Below are 17,150 nucleotides of genomic sequence, written 5' to 3'. Positions count from 1 at the left end.
GGAGATTAGTTCAAGATTTGAGTAACTACTCATTCAGTTTGTGCCCGTAGTAACCTGAACCTGACTACATCTTGTCTCACCTGTCAGAACTTGCTAATTATTGTTTCAAGAGCACTGCACTTTAAAGACGGTGAACTCTTATGAACAAAAAAACAACCCAGTGACCTCCCACCTGTGGAGATCTCAGAACATTCCTCCCATACTCGTTGCAGCTTTGTTATGCATCAGATCCATCAAAAGGAGCTAAAAATCGTCATATTGTTAATTCAAACTTTCAACCTTAACTCCGACCATATTAACTGAAAGTAGTGGCCACATAATGTTTACAGGAATGAAAATAGTTAAACATAACATGTCTAAGGCCACCTATATCATACCTGTACACCTACGGCCACTGTAAGTCTGAACTGAAATTGTTCATCAGGATTCCACATTTTAGATGCGGTAGTATTCCAGAGTGGACATGAATTTATCCCTTGTTTTGTTTTTTTTCAGTATGAATTCTTCCACCTCTTCTTGTGTGTGGAAGAGGCGCCTGTTGCCAGTGACACTGTTGGGGATTTATTCAAAATTGAAGGAACACTGAACCAGCACGACTACCACAGCATCCTGCGACATGCCATCAGGTTTCCGTTTAGTTGGACCATCATTTATTTTTCAACAGGACAATGACCCTAAGCACATCTCCAGGCTGTCTGTGTAAGGGCTATTTATAATATTTATTATTATTATTATTTATCTATCTACTCAAGATTTTCTCAAGTTTTTTTTAGAATAAAATAAAAAATAAATAAAAAACAAAAAATAAATAAAAAATATGTAGCAGTTAATAATTTATTTCATTTTCTACTTCACTCCAATTTTGCCCTGTGTGCGATTCAAGGTAGCTTTTTGTTTGTCTGTTGTTTTTCATTGCTTGACTGACTGAGCAGCATTTGGTTTCACTGTGAGAGGGGACAAATAACGATATGCTATCTGTAGAGATGCGGGGAAGCTTTTGAGGAGCTACATGTGTTTTGGTCTTTGGAGTCGGGCTGACTCCTGGTCAATTTGATTGCTGAAGACAGGTCAAAACAACCCTCAGGCTGCTGGTACTCCGACTGTTATCTGCAGGTTTATATATGTGATATTTTTAGGTTATCAGGAAGAAGGAGTGGCTAAGCGGTAGGCTACTATTTAGTCTCCCTTCTCTGTGACTCATTTGCGTCTCAGCTTCTTCAGGCTCATACATTTTCCTACCAGATGATGTCTCTGCGTTGGGCTCTCAGATTAGGTAGGCAAGTGAACTGCAATCATTCAAAGTGATGTGGATTTTACTTGAATAACTTCTGATAACTTGCTAACAATAATAATAACAGCATTGTGTTTATTATTATTCTTTCAGTTTGGCTTATTTGCGCAGTATCACCTGTTTATGGTAAGTTTAAGGACATTTTGGTTATTTCTTTTTCTTTTCTTTTCTTTTTTTTTTACTCATGGTGCTTAACTACTTTGCTCAATATAAAAAATTTAACCAAGGCTTCGACACTATTGTAATATGAAATCATAAAAGAGATTAATATAAGTGTAAAAATAAACAAGCAAACAAGCAGAAAACAAAACAGGAAAATTACACGGGTGCAGGTTCCAACAACATTTTCAGATCAGGATCCTTTTTCGCTAATGGACCGCCTTCATTTATTAGTAATTTTTCGACCACCCCACATTGCTATAGATAAAATCTCTAAATAAAATACATACAAATATTTAAATTGAGCTCAGCCTCAAACTTTCCCATAACACAGATGGGGAACATGTGGCTTCAGAATAAGTGCTTTTACGTTTGATAATTTATGTATAGTTTCCCGTAATAAATTTGATACGAGTTTTTTTCATCGTGTTTTGTTGCTACCTTTTCGGAATGAATGATGCAATATTCCTGCACCGGTCATCATTGTTAGCTTTTAGTAAATAGAAGTAATAAAATCTGACAACTCTTCAGCCAGGAAGGCGTGAAGAAAGGTGAAGATATGCGGCAAGAGGCTGTGAGAACAGTATATTTGGCCAATGTGGTCAAGTCTGTATAGTTGAAAAATAATAAAATAGTGAAGGTTTGTTTCTTTGTAGCCAATAAGAGGAATTTCCTGCAGAAGTTAAAAGACAACAAAACCAGAACTTAAAGAGAATCGATACTAATTTATGTGCAGCTAAAACGGTTTAAGAAATATTTTTATGTCAGTGCTGTTTTCATTTGTACAAGAAAGAGCAAAATCTATTATTACAGATTTAATTTGTAAACTAAGTTGAATTTTTGGCAAGAATCGCCTAATAACTGCTTGATAATTTTAAACATGTTTAAACAACAGAAACAAAAACATTTTTCTAGATCTTTTCTTATGGACACTTTGTTTCACCTAAAGTCCAAACTAAGCTGCTGACTGTTTGTTTGACAGGGTTTTCATGTCATGAAAAGCAGGATTTGGAGGGGGAAATGAATGGATGTGGCAGCAATCAAAGCGGTAATTTGATCTCAATCACTAATATTACATGTATAACATGTAACTCAAAGCAAGCAAAGAAGTACATCAAATGGAAAAAAAATTTCACAGCAGTGAAGAATGGTTTTTACACATGTTAAATTTGCTTTATGTTGTGGTGAAGAGCACAAAATAAAAAATGCTTTAAGTGATAAAAGAGCATTTGAACAGGTGTACCAAAGTATCCAGTGAGTGTAATTGATTATTGTAGATAAAAATCTAAAATGCTGTTTTTTTCTCATTTTGATCCTTTTGTTTTGGATTCATAACTATAATATAAATTCATTAAAAGGCCCATACACACGAACATACACAAATCAGAGGACTCACAAGGGCCAAGAATGTAATTAAAGACTTTTTCAAAGCTCTTTTTACAGCTTTGATGACTGTCCAAACCACTGACCAAAATGTGCTGGCTTGCTGCGGTGACGAGGCCTACAATCCAGTCAATGAAATATGCTGTGACTCAGCCATCAGGGTGAAACCTGCTGTTAAGAGCAAGTGTTGTGGTAAAGGTGGGTGAGCTGGACATTTTTTGCAGCAATAAGTTCAGAGCCAGGAACAATTATGATAAAAAAAAAAAAATGTTGACATTACACAGAATAAACCATGATTCTGCTGTTTAATATTTTAGAGGTACATTAGGTTTAAGACTTTATAATATGTTTAATTTTCGTAATAATAATATGTTTGTTTCTTACGCTCTCAGTTTGCAGCAGTTTTTGAGGTTACCTGCCAAACATTTTGGGTTTTTTTTTTAGATTCTTTCAAAGTGGTCCAAACTCTGCACTTCTCAGGAAAACTGCCTGACGTGTGCACAAGCACCTTTGATATTTGTTTGAAAACTCTTGTTGCTGCCACATGTAATCACATGCTTATTTCTTGCTCTTGGTATAAACTACATTAGATTTGAATACATTAAGGCTTCTGCTTTTAATGAACAGTGGATAACATAGTCTATTTAAACCTGATCAGGCTTAGTGAATTGCTTTCTTAGAAATTAATCTACCCGTCCTCCAGAAAATTGGGCTCCAATGGCTTTAATGTAAGAGAATTGATAGTGTCCCTATAATTTTTTTCCATAGAGGCCATCAATGAGGATAAGCAGTTGTGCTGTCAAATCAACAAGACGATAACAAGGACTTCAAGTCTATACCAGTGCTGTGGAAGTGAAGAGTATAACACTGAGACTCACTGTTGTGATAGCGAATTACAAATCAAACCACTCGGTATGTCGTGATTCAAAAGTCATTTCCTTCTGTTTTTTTTTCTCTTTTCTTTATTTAGAAGGGACAGCTTACATTAATGAACATCAGTATTCCAAACATAAAATGTAAACATGACAGATTATAGCAGAACTGATCATTTAGATCTGTGGTCCCAGGACACGTCATATAAAACTTTATAGTAGACAAAAACGTGCAAATATGCAGCACAGATAAACAAAACAAACATATGACCCATCAGACAGGAGGACAGAATAACTGTGTAGTTTCATTAATAGTTTAATATTATTGTAGGATCTTTATCTTATAATATAAAGCACTTTTGTTGTGATTTGGCTAGATAAAACTGAATTGAATTGAATTTAAGTACTGGAAAGTTTAGGATGTTCCTCTGTTTGCAAATACGCTGAAGTCCACACGTTGTTATGCATTCTTTTTGTTTCTATATTAATAGTTTCCAGCTAAGTGTCTTAAATTGCCACAGTAAAGGTAAATTTCAATTAAAGAAAGTGGTGTTTTTGTAACTAAAAGTGGAATTTTCAAAATCCATAAAAATATTCAGAAATATGAGGGATTAAAAAATATGATTTAAATTACATGAGTGACTGCTGGGTGAGGCTTTGAATGTTTCTATAAATTATTATTTTATTTATTTTATTTAGTTTCATTCTAAAACGAAAAAAACCCAAAATGCAGCATATGCATGCCAGAGCATACTATATATTATTTACGAGGTCAGTGGTCCAGCATATTACTTACTCTTCTGTTATTCTAGTGTCCAAGTTAGGTTTCATAGAGCTTGTTTATTCTGATAACCTCTAAACAATTTCCTGCTGGACCAAAACTGCTCTAAATTTTATTTATCATACCATCCAGGTAATAGTTCCATAACCTCAAGAAGACTGACTGATGACTGTGAACCAGAAAGCAAAATCTGGACTGATCAGATAATGAACAGCTGAAACACAGTGATACGCTCAAAACATGAAAGATTTAAAATGATAAAACTAAGGGGTGATATGAGCCATTTCATAAAACAAATGAAAGGAAAAAATCCTCCTGTCCGTGTTCTGTGATTCTTTTTAAAAATGGCAGCCTAAATATAAAGACAGAGGCTTATTGTTTTGATAGAAAAAGGTTGCTCATAAGACTCACTCAACTAGTACACATATGCAAACAAAAGTAGTTTTTAATGTACCAGTCTATATTTGTCCCCATTTTTGCATTAGAATACGAACTATAATGTTGAAAGACCCAAAGACAGAAAACAGTAAGTGTAATGTTCAGAGATGAGTAAGTGATGTTCGAAAACACTCAAAGTGACTAAATTGTTCTTCATTGCATGGTTGAACTGGGCAGCACTACTGTGGGCCTAAAGTTTTCAGACCTGAGAAAGAGATCTGCTGCAGTGGACACAGGTAATTTTGAGTACATGTCAGAAATCATGAAAGCACTGATTTCTTACTTTGATCATTTCGGACTCTTGTCATGTATGAATTCGGTCTGCTTTTTGAAAACTAGGTATTTAGAATGTAGATTTTATCATTATTAACAGCAGCAATATCACCACTTGTAATAATGATTATTTATCCTATTTAAAATAAGACTTAACTTTCTCTGCTCAGATATAACAAAGCAGGAAATGATCACTGCTGTGGGGTGAAAGCCTACAACATTACAGACCCAAAGATGAAGTGCTGTGCAGGAACACTGCACCGTCTCACAGCTGCAACTGCAAATGGCGAGTGCTGTGGATCCATTCTGTACACAGAGGTATTTGTTTTAAATTATTAGCAGTACTTCTAATTGATTAGGTTACTGCTTCTAAAAAGCAGTATTCTAATCAACACATCTGACGCGCAGAATGGACAAACTACCCTAAATGCGTTGACAGAGATATTTCAGGGATTTTGATTCATTCTGCGCTCTAGATGGATTAATTGCTTTACAAATTTTAATTGCGTTAATTGTGATGACGGCGTTAACGTTGATAGCCCTAGTTTGTTCGTTTGTTTTTTATTTATTTATTTTTATTTTGCGAGCTGGTTATTAGGTGCCGCTCGAGCCAGCCAGAGAATCCCCCGCCGTCCCGCCCCTCTCTTCCCTGTGCAGCAAGCAGCAGGCGCACCTTATAAATTGAGGCCGCCCTTACTCCTCACAAATGGGCTATAGAAAACCATTCGGTGCATATGTAATCCCCAAAATGCGCTGGCATGATGTTGGGGCAGCATGGGTGCAAGCAACTTTTTTTTTTTTTTTGCCGATGCCCTGACGCCGCCCTGGGCCACTGCCCATGTCGCTCATATCAAAAACCGCTGCTGATCCTCACTCACATTGTGGTCTGAGCAGACCCTTTCTCCTGTGTAGTTACCAAAATCCAGTAAGATTACTGGACTTTTAGTCTCCAGTTGACTGAACATGACTGACATGCTGGATGCAGAGATTATTCATACTGCTTATAAAAATATGTAAAACTCTATCCAGGGTGTTTGCTGCCTGAGTGAGGATAAAGAGGTGTTCTACTCTGCAAAGACAGATTTCAGATGTTGTGGACATCTCTACTACAACACCTCTCTGTGGTCATGCTGTGCAGGGAAACTGAGACCTCGGAAATCAGGGTGTTCCACAGTAAGTACATTTTTCTTTTCTAGTATTAAATTACTTTTCTATATGATGGCATCAGAATGTGCGTAAAAATTTTCTTTTTCAGACTCCACAATTTTGTCCTTGAACAAACTGAATCAAACACAACTTTGCAAACCAAGTAAGACATCATTTGAATAATTCCATAGACACTTCATTAAGAAAAATGTTTATTATTAAATGGGAGTTTGGTTACTCAGTGTATTTGTTTATCCATCTATTTAGTAAAGATTGGGACTGTGGAAAGTGTATCTCAGCACAGCATCGTGTTCAGCAGTTTGCTGGAAATCAATGGGCAAATTGCTTCTTTGAAACCTCTGGACTGGCATTATTCCTGGAACAAACCTTATTTACCTGAACTAACTCCTGGGAAGACTTATTTCTTCAACGATAATAATGTCTTCATTGATTTCAATCATGACTCTCTTCTTCAGTCGATCCGTTTCATTATTTCCAAATGTTAGTCCTGTCCTGGTTAATCTGCTCCAGTGTGCAATATGAAATTAGTTCCCAGAGAGTGACAAAAGCTTCAGTAGTAAAATATGTACTTTGTGCAGTCAAAGTCATGCAATAAGATGGTGCACTAAATAGTGTGTTGTCTGCGTTCTCATAGTGAGTTCTCATAAAAGCTCTTTACAGTTTTGTTCTCCAGATTTTTTTTCTTTTCAAATTTGTATTATGTAACAAAAAACATAAAAACTGCAGTTGTTTGGGCAGATGCGATTTGTTGCTAATTTGCTCTACTATCAGCAATAAAAGCTAAATTTGCAGGTGCCCTATGATGTCTGCATATTTATCTTTAACTGTGTTTATATTGTTTACTTCTCAAGTTTTACTCAATAGCTAATTTTTCCCTGAGGTCTTTGAACTGTTCTGTATTACTATATATTCAAATGTATACAAAAATCAGTTATCATCATCATCATAAATGTATTCATATTTTATCCAGTGAATAAATTTTAAAAGAATATCAGTGGCCATGTTTTTTTATGATGCAGTTTTTTTATTTATGGTACAACTGGTTTTGTTGGTAATCATTGTTACGTCCCCAGGAAGAGGTCTAAGGGTGTGAGTGTGGGGACACCAGCATATCACAGCTTTATTTTTGTCAGCAAAGATATTTATGACATTTATGAATTCATGCTTTAATATTAAAATGGCTTTAATTTGCTTATGAGGCACTTTTCATTGGTTAGTCACCCGGCTCATGACAACAGCACCCTGGTGTGATATGGAGCGTGTTTCTTTTCAGCCTCCTTTGTTGGGGCTGCGTTTGCTCAAACCATTTGCATTGTTTTTATTAGTTAAAGGAAACATATATATGTATTGCTTTTCTAAGGAGATGCATTTTAAAATGATTTTCCTGAGAAAAGCTCCCTGAGGTTTACTTGTCTCATTAATTGTCTCAGTACTTGGGGCCGAGAATCAGAGAGGAAGAAGACAAAAGGTGTGTGTGGGAACACGTTATTGTATTGTTCAGGGTTTTTTTTAAAAAAAGATGAAAGTCCTCTGGCTACTTCATTATTAATTTAAAGACAGATACTTTAAAGCTTTTAATGAAACCATTTTGTGATGATTACTTTTTCCTCCAGTAAGCAACACTATTCTCCATTTAGAACTATCCTGTGTGCACATACCCACACATTCTTGCATGATGTGTAAGTACTGTAGAAGGGGGGCGGGGCGGAGGGAGTTATCGTCAAAGCAGCTTCACAAGTTTGTGGCCAGAAATCTTAAGATTCAGGCATGAGTAATACAGGAATGCTAAAACAAAAATGCAGCTGTTTGCACACTAACTATATGGAGGTAAAACAAAAGAAAACCTCAGCATGCAGACATAACAGTAACATAACTCCCACAGGAGTCTTCTGTCAAAATGTATTTATGATGTACATACTTATAAATTTTCCTCTCTGCGGCTCAATGGTGTCTTTGGATCTCATAGTGCATTAGGGTACATGAATCCTGCACTGCCATAAATAATGACATAGTCACATTTATATCAAATGATTCAGGATTATAGTGAAGTTGTATTTAATCAAAATAGTCATGGTCTTGTATTTCTGTTGTATTAAAAAAAAAATTAAACCCGACAGCAGCCTGAAATGTAAGAAATGGAAATATGTCACTGTGTGTGACGTTTTATAATTGACAAAACCTGCAGAAATACTCATGGTCCTTTACACTGCTCATACACAGTTTTAAGACATTAACTACAACATAGGTTGAGTTAGCTAAGAAAAACATTATCACTAAACATATCCCAGCTCATACATACAGGTAATTTCAGTCATTTAAAATTCCCACCTGACCACCTCTGATTATTTATAAAGTCATAGAAAATGTATGTGTTATAAGCTCCCAAAAACTGACTTGGCACTTTTTGAGCAGCTTTGTGGAATTTTTTGTGGAAAAAGAAAAGTCCATGGTCACAGCAAAGAAGAGAATAATATCTGAGGATCTGCTTTTCCTCCTTTCAGCCCTTCTTGCATGTATCACCTCCCCTTGTATCTGCTGCATTTGTTCGCACGCCCACTTTCCTTATTCATGTTGAGACAATGATTAATGCACGGATATGTTTCAGAGAGTGTCTCTTGTTTGTTTCTGGTGTGTTTCTAGAAAAAAATGCAGGCAACGTGGTAAATTCAGGTTTATTTATATGCATCAGGAGACACCAGATCACCAACAAGAATTGCCAATAGATAAGATAAGATAAGATAGATAAGATAAGATAAGATAAGATAAGATAAGATAAGATAAGATAAGATAAGATAAACCTTTATTAGTCTCACAAGAGGGATAATTTTGGTTAGAGTACAAGAGCAGCAAAAAATTAAGCTAAGAAAATGTGAAAATGACGACCCGACAACAGCGTTTGCAGTTGCACGCAGTTTTTATTGGCTCTGGTTTTTCACTGGGCAACTTTCCAGCTGCCCTGCTTGTAGCACACACAACCACACACCTCAGGTCCCGGAAAACACTAAGGGCATCTTGATCATAGGCTTCCCTGACACCGCACCCTGAACCCACTGCTCCACCCCTCCCCTGCAGCTGAGTGTGACCATATTTTAAAGGCCTATGCTTTAAGTTCTATGCTTTAAGTGAACATGTGACACTTCCAGTTTTGATCCTTCGATTGTCAGTCTGGTTTTGCTGGGACTTGCAATCAGACTTGCGCTGATGTATTGCATCCAGACTGATGCAATACATCAGTGTCCCCTAAACAAAGGTGTGCGTACAAAAACGCAGACGTGTATCACGGTGTGGCAAGCACGAATGACGAGCTATCAAGCTCATTGTAAGCTGATTGCTCATATAGCAAAGTTCTGACAAGTCAAGTTTTGTTTTGTTTTTTGTTTGTTTTTGTTTGTTTGTTTGTTTGTTTGTTTGTTTGTTTGTTTGTTTGTTTTTTAGAAGAAAAGCAAATTCCTCAAGATGGAGCTAAATGCTGCAAAATGCGTCACACGATGAAGAGTCGCAGGTCAGTCAAGATCACCTATGATCAAGATGCAATCATGTAGCACTTCCAGAAGTTTTAAAAACCAGTGGAGGTTCTTCTTTTACTTTCTTTCTTTCTTTTTTAAACACAAGCTCACTGATCCTGCCTCCTTGACTCTTTATTATCAATGGGTTATTTTTAAAAGCTGTCACGAGGGAGGCGTGGTCTTAAAAGTATTTAAGCAACTATGTTTGCCGCTTCTTCTGCATCTCACTGTCAGATGACCAAAAGGCTTCCAGATGATTCCGTTTCGGGCTCTCGGATTTGGTAGGCGAATTTCCCACCTTTACTGAAATAGATTTTGAATAATTTTAACAATTTATTTTTCTTAACTTTATAATAATCCTTCTTTCAGTTTGTTTAATTATTGGCTTCAGCGCTGCATATGGTAAGTAGATTTTATTTTCATTTATTTATTTAATGAGCTCAGAGTAAATTTTCAATATGCTCACTTGTTCCAAACAACTGATGTTTTGTTGTGAGCTTGTGTGGAAAAGTGGAAATAAGGAGAAAGTGGAGGAAAAACAAATATATACAGTACCATGTATCATGTAAAATGTCAATCATATCCTACTTATTAAATTAAAACATTATCATTTTAAAAAATAAATGCTCTTTGTTTATGTGTAAACCCTATTTAATCTATTTGAAATATTAATTAAGCGGAAGCGAATGGATGGATGAAATATTAATTTAACTAAATCCGATTAAGCCGTGAGTGGATGCTTAGAGGGGGGGGGGGTCTTTTTTTTTCCATGAAAGAATTTCATGAAAGTACACAGAAAATTATTATTACTGTTTTTTTGTTTGTTGTTGTTGTTTTGTTTTTTTCACTTTCAGCTGTGTTTGCAAACCTTTGTCGGGAATTTGCACTGCGTGTGTTTCGTCATAAGATAATAAGTTACAGGGGCGTTATTGAAAAGTGAGAGGTAATTGATTTGGCAGCGAGACTTACACTGATACTGTACTCGTCTCTAAAGAAGAACTGGAGGGCGTTTTTGTGTTTCACCTATTAAAGTCTGAATAATGAAATTTGCCAGAAAACGCTGTCGTGCTATTTCAGCTATATATGTATATCCGTTTGGAACACCTGCCTACATATTAACACGTTTTAGCTTGTTAATGCCATGACTCACAGCTTTGACTTTGCGCTTGTTGGCAGAGCCTGCAGTTGGAGCAAATGCAGCCTCCAAAAACCACTGTTCCCGGTAAGTCTCACTAATTGTGTGTAACTAAATAGAGACTTGAGGAAGAATCTAATTCTCAATATGCATCATCCACATATGATAATGGGGACCCAACCATCCAGGGTGTAGATACATGTATCTATATCTAATACTTTGCATTAAGAATATTATCAGGGTTCCTGGGTCGTTGACCCAGTGCTTTCAGTTTTGTCAAGTGTAGTTTATGTTGCCACATCGATGTTCTCACTTCCTGTTTTTCCTGCGTCAGCTCGTCTCTTGTGTCGTTAGCCAGATTATGTTCAGCTGTGTACTCACCGGGCTCTCATTATCATCCTCATCAGTCTGTGTATTTAAGTCCTCTGTTTGTTCACCGTCGTGTCATTGATGTTATGTGGTCGTTTCCGCCTGCGTTCAGTCTCTCAGCCAGTCAGTCCTTTCGTTCCTGCCCTGTTCATCCACTCTTCATAATAAACCATCTTCAGTTCTTCACTATCCACGAGTCCTGCGTTTGGGTCACTTCCTCGCCTCCACACAACACAAATCCTGACAAATATAAGGGGGGAAGTGGGAAAAGTCTTATACACATTATCCTCCATTATTTATTGTTATTGTTATTGTTATTATTATTATTTTTAATATGTATAACATGCAATAATTGCTGAAAAAAATCAATTATATGATCAACAACATAGAACGCTGATGAACACTGAGGTCTAGCAGGACAAGCACTGAGATGAGTCCATTGTCAGAAACCATGAAACGATCATTTGTAACCTTCAATGATTGACTAAATCATCCAGGTAAGGAGTCTCAGACTCAAGTCTCAGGCTCAGACTGAAGAAGTCATTTGGATGAGTAGCGAAACATTTCTCTCACTGATAAATGTCACGTCCAGATGAACTGAATCAACTTTCTGGGACTTCACTAGTGTGTTTCTGCACTGTGATGATTGCTGAAAGCGCCTTGAGGCCGACGTTGTTGTGATTTGGCACTATATATTTATATAAACCTATAAAATATTCATCTGCAGATGATCAGTCAGCTGTTTTATAGCTACTCCTTGGAGATTGGCTTATAATAAGACAGCTGGGTCGTATTTTTAAGTACTGTTTTAAGTAATAAAGATTGGCTGATCATATTTAAGTTTTAAGCATTAATTAATGATAGTACTCGTTTTCCAAGCGCACTTAGAAACTCCGACACGGAGCCATGGTGCCATGCTGCAAACAGGAATTTCTGCATCTCTGCCATTCAAAAACACTTTGTGTATAGTTTATTTTATGTAATATTGTGTTAGGAAGCACTGCGTTTAGGTCGCAGTCTCCCCTGGAGGCGTGGGTTCAAATCCCACTTCTGACACCACTGTTACGCAGAGAGTTGCGCTATGAAACCCACAGGCATCACTCTCACCTGACTGAACAGAGAGCAACCTTAGTTTATTGGCCAATCTTTTACACACACAGCAACTTCCAACATTGCAACCTATCCACCTCTCTCCCACATCCAGCAGTCCACTTTTATATACTCTCAGACCATGCCTTCTCAATTCAAACTGGCCTATGACAGAAACCTTCCAGAGAGGAGGAAAGAAAAACAAATAAGATTAGTTTTCACAAATAATCCTAAAATTATCAGTCACTTGTCAAAATTAAGCAGACATGTCATATATACATACACAATTTAAAGGTCATTTCAAATTACTTTAAATTTCTGCAAATGGTTGACCAATCAAACACCTACGCTAGCTCACATTTTATAATAGAGCTAAAAAAAAAAAAAAAAAAAAAAAAAAAAAAAGCCGCCTTTTTTATTTTCGGGCTTCCTCTTTATCGGAAAGACAAGGTAGCTGCCACAGAGGTTTGACCTGGTAACTTACACCAAACATTTGGCTTCCATCTTGGTGAATAGGGATTTAGTGCTGCCTAGCATATTGAATACTGAAATGTAAATTTTCTTTTTCAAGAAAGCAATTGTGAAAGGTGTTGGTTAATCAAGAAGCAGCTCGCTGACAGACAACAGGAAGTGATAGAAAACGCCTCAGGGCTCATGTCAGAGCGCCAACAGACACATTGAACCTGCGTGTCTGCATATCTTGGTTCTAACAAGTTTTGATTTCAGTTTCTGAAATAATCAGAACAGACTCTCCAGCATCAACAACCATTCCATGTTCAAAGTCACTTCAATGTCAACTGTCAGTAGGTTTTTTAAGCATGTCTACATGTCTAAATGCTCTGAGTTGCTACCTTTTAATTAGGTTATTGGATATATGCATTAAAAAGCAACTGAACAAGTATACTTAATGAAATGGCTAGTGAGTGTATATGTACTGCTGTTAAAATACAGTTATGGCTTCTTTTTCTTATTTTTGCAAAAACTGATCATCTTCCTCTATCTCAGAGGTTCCCAAAGTGTGGGGCCCGCCCCCTAGGGGGGGCGCAGAACCATTGCAGGGGGGGCACGGTATGAAAAGAAAAAAAAAAAGAGCGCTTGGACACTGTGGACAGGTTTTTGACGGGGCTCCCACATAAACGTAAAGCAGGAGATGAAGCATCGCCAAATATGTTTCCAAACCAACTTCCTTCCATACCAAAGACTAGAAAATATGGTGAAGCATATCTTCCCTTTGGCTTCACCTGCACAAGTGCCAAGGTAGGTCTCCCCTGCAAAATTAGTTTTCCCTGCGTTGGGAGCAGCGCTGTGCTCTCCAAATCACGGACAAACAGTATCCCACACTCTTGATTTTTAGTTCACAAACATTTCTTGTAATGACTAACTACTCCTGACATTTTGGACATGTTAGCTCTTTATGCAGTAAAGTTACAGTGGGATACAAATAATATCAGGCTGATCCTGCCGTAATTTGTTCCCCCGGTTCAAATCACGGACAAACAGTATCCCACAGCTGTTTTTGTTTTTGAACCCATTTTTGCACAGAGAGACATTTTTTGAAAAATGTATTGACAGCAATGTTGAATATTATTACACAGGAAAAAAAACAACTACACGTAAAATAATCACACCGTGACGCCTCTGCCTTTCTAAATGGAGGGACAGTAACTGCGTGTGTGTGTGTAAGCGTGTAAAAGCTGAAGATAGATTAACAGTAACAGTATTTTGTCTCTATCTGCCATTCTGTAATTCATCTCATGTAAACAATAACGTGGCGCACAGCGTGACATGAAAAGAGGCACATACCTTTGACGTTGCAACGAACTCTGTCCTTGTCCACACATAAACGCAAAAAAGCAGTTTTAAATAATCTCCGTTTTCGGTGACACGTAAACGCCGTTTACGTAAACGCCGTTTATGTGTTGACGAAAAGCCCAAACGCATAGAAACAGCTGAGTTTTCAAAAATACCCGTGTAGGTGTGGACGTAGCGTAAAAGAGTTAGTAGTATATTTTATTACTACCTGTAATTTATTGCCGTTTACTTGTATTTGCTTAATTGTTTACTAAATGTTTGAGGTGTGAAATAAACCGCAATGGAGTTTGTAAACAAAATATGGGTGTGTGTGTTTGGAAGATGTGTTTGTGCGGGGGGGGGGGCGCCAACATTTTTCTTGTAAAAAAGGGGGGCCTGGCAAAAAAAGTTTGGGAACCACTGCTCTATCTCACCCTATCTCTAGTATCATCTTTTATCACATCCACCCTCTGTATGTCCTCCTTCACTACATCCACAAATCTAATCTGGGATTTTTCCTCTTGCCTGACAGCTTCATATTCAACATCCTTTATCCTTTGTCCAATATATCCTGCATTCTGTTCTTCACCTCCACCTCCTTTATGCACTGTCTGTTCTTTTTGATGTAAACTTGTTTACCTTCACCACCTCTACTCTTATGTTATGATGTTATGTATGTGCAATAGAAATGAGTGACAGGGATAATATCCTGGGTTTTGTTATCTATGCTTTTCAGAAAAGATTGCAATGGAATACAATATGACATCCAAGAGGCTGCTTGCTGTGAAAACAAACTTCATCCAGGTTCAAACCTGTTTTGTTGTGGAAAGGAGCCTTACAATCCTGGTGCAGCCACTTGTTGTAAAGTTCAACATGGAAAGATCCTCACAGGTAATGAATTTGTGAATTAGCTGACTAAAATGTTAAATTGAATGTTGACTTTGTAAATGTGAAAGAAACAGAGTGCCTGAATGTAAAGAAGCAGCTTCAGTGTTTTACTGTTTTATTGTCTTCATTTATGTGTCAGGAATCAGAACGATCTCTTTAAACTCCTGTTTTGGTAGCTGCAGTTTGCAGAGAAGTTAAATTGCACTGCTTGAGAATAAAAAGGTTAATATTAATACTTTACAAATTAAACTTGCAGATGATTGTATAAACTTCCTACTTTGGTTTGAAAAGCTACATTACTTTTACCTCCCTTACGCAATCAGCAGTGACTATGATTTAACTTGAAGCATTTATATTGTGCTTTATAAGACTAGAAATATCCAAATATAGAAGATTACAACCACATCTAAATTTTAAGAGTCTGCCAAAAAAATATTCATCATTGATTGATCCATCTGCTCGCACTTAGTGTTGGATGTTTCAATTTATTCAGTGGGTTAGGGTTAGGCAGAAGAAGTTTATTTTAGTTTTTTTGTTAAGTCAATCTTGCATTCTTCCATTTCTTAATGGTTGCAGTACATGACGAAATACAACGAAAGATTAAAAATTTATTGGTTTTCCCCTCACAGTCTTCATCCAGCCCATAATTTATTCCAAACAAGAGGATTTTCTGCTCAAATATAATATAAAACCTACCGGGATACTTTTAGACTCAACTTTTTGCTTCTCTCTATACTTCTGAACTTCCTTGCAGTGATTTCATTACCATATACCACTCGCCATAACAAATTTTCTGTTGTTTACACTAAGCTATCTTGTTTTTATAGCCAGTGTTACTCAGGGTCTGAGTGAAAATGTGTCCGATTGCTGTGACCTGAAGGCCTACAACCCAGTCAATGAAATATGTTGTCAATCAACCATCATATCAAAACCTGGACCAATGGCTGAATGCTGTGGTAAAGGTGAGCAGACACACAGTTGGAAAAGAAGACTAAATTACATCTTCATTACAAATCATTACTGTCAGTGAAATATTATTAATTAAATGCAGAAACATTATTGTTTTTTCACTAGAACAAATTTACAATTCTGTGAAATGTACTCCATTCAATCATTTTGAGGATACTGGAGCAGCTTCTCAGTTGAGTTATATTTGAAGTAAAAAATTTTAAAATGACAAAGATCTTTTCCACAGATGTCTTTGATAAGGACAAGCAGTTGTGTTGTGGTCCAGCTGATAATAAGACAATTCTGGTGAGGAATTCCCGTCACCATGAGTGCTGTGGTCACAGCCAGTACGACACTGAGACTCAGTGCTGCTGTTCAAATGAGGAGAAGTTGGAGATACAATCGAAGGATTCATCCTGCTGTGTCAAGAATTTCACTCCAGGTCAGCTCAGTACATAATAGCATGTCATACTGTGCTGAATGGATTTCATGACATTTTTTGTAGTTTGAGTCCACTTTTACATGTCAGTCTTTAGGTATGTCAAACTGAGGTGTGTCACATCTGTATGGTTACATTTGCTTAAAGAAAAAAAAAAATTCAGCTTTCGATTAGTATGCTTGTAGCAAATTTCAATTTTTCCATTTTCCTTTGGATGGTTAAAGGAAGCTTATGCTAATTACTGTGAGTGAAGCCTGTATGTTGAATTTGTCTTTCCCTCTACAGGCCTTTCAAGTGGAAATACCACCTTCAACAAACCTTCACCAAAGCATGGATATTGTGGTGAAGGTGAGTAGAGCTGATAAGACCTTATAATCCTGAATAAAAAAGCAGTCTTTAATGGATATCATTTATGAAAAACATGTAAACCCAGCATTTAGTTTAAAGAGTTGATCATTTAATCTAAAAACAATGATCCTTTCCACAGAGATTTACGATATGGAAAATAAGTTGTGTTGTGGTCCAAATAATGATAAAAGATCCTGACAAGGAAATCCAGAGATCATGTGTGCTGTCATCATGGCCAGTTCAACGTCAAAACTGAGTGCTGCTGTTATAACA

At 36.9% G+C, this 17,150-nt stretch overlaps 1 protein-coding gene and 1 long non-coding RNA gene across 2 annotated transcripts in view; one reads left to right on the top strand and one right to left on the bottom strand.

Annotated features, from left to right (window-relative positions):
- LOC120432856 overlaps window positions 1-17,150 on the bottom strand; it is a 520,225-nt gene that overhangs the window by 434,778 nt on the left and 68,297 nt on the right. The gene's annotated exons all lie outside the window — the stretch shown is intronic.
- LOC120432858 lies at window positions 6,359-7,345 on the top strand. The gene is made up of 3 exons (XR_005608138.1): window positions 6,359-6,370; window positions 6,453-6,506; window positions 6,611-7,345. It is a non-coding gene; the product is annotated as an uncharacterized LOC120432858 (long non-coding RNA).

The sequence above is a fragment of the Oreochromis aureus genome, linkage group 14, assembly GCF_013358895.1.
Source record: "Oreochromis aureus strain Israel breed Guangdong linkage group 14, ZZ_aureus, whole genome shotgun sequence".
NCBI classification, from domain to species: Eukaryota; Metazoa; Chordata; class Actinopteri; order Cichliformes; family Cichlidae; genus Oreochromis; species Oreochromis aureus.
Note: the sequence above shows the minus strand (reverse complement) of the source record. Positions and strands in the feature narration are given on the sequence as shown.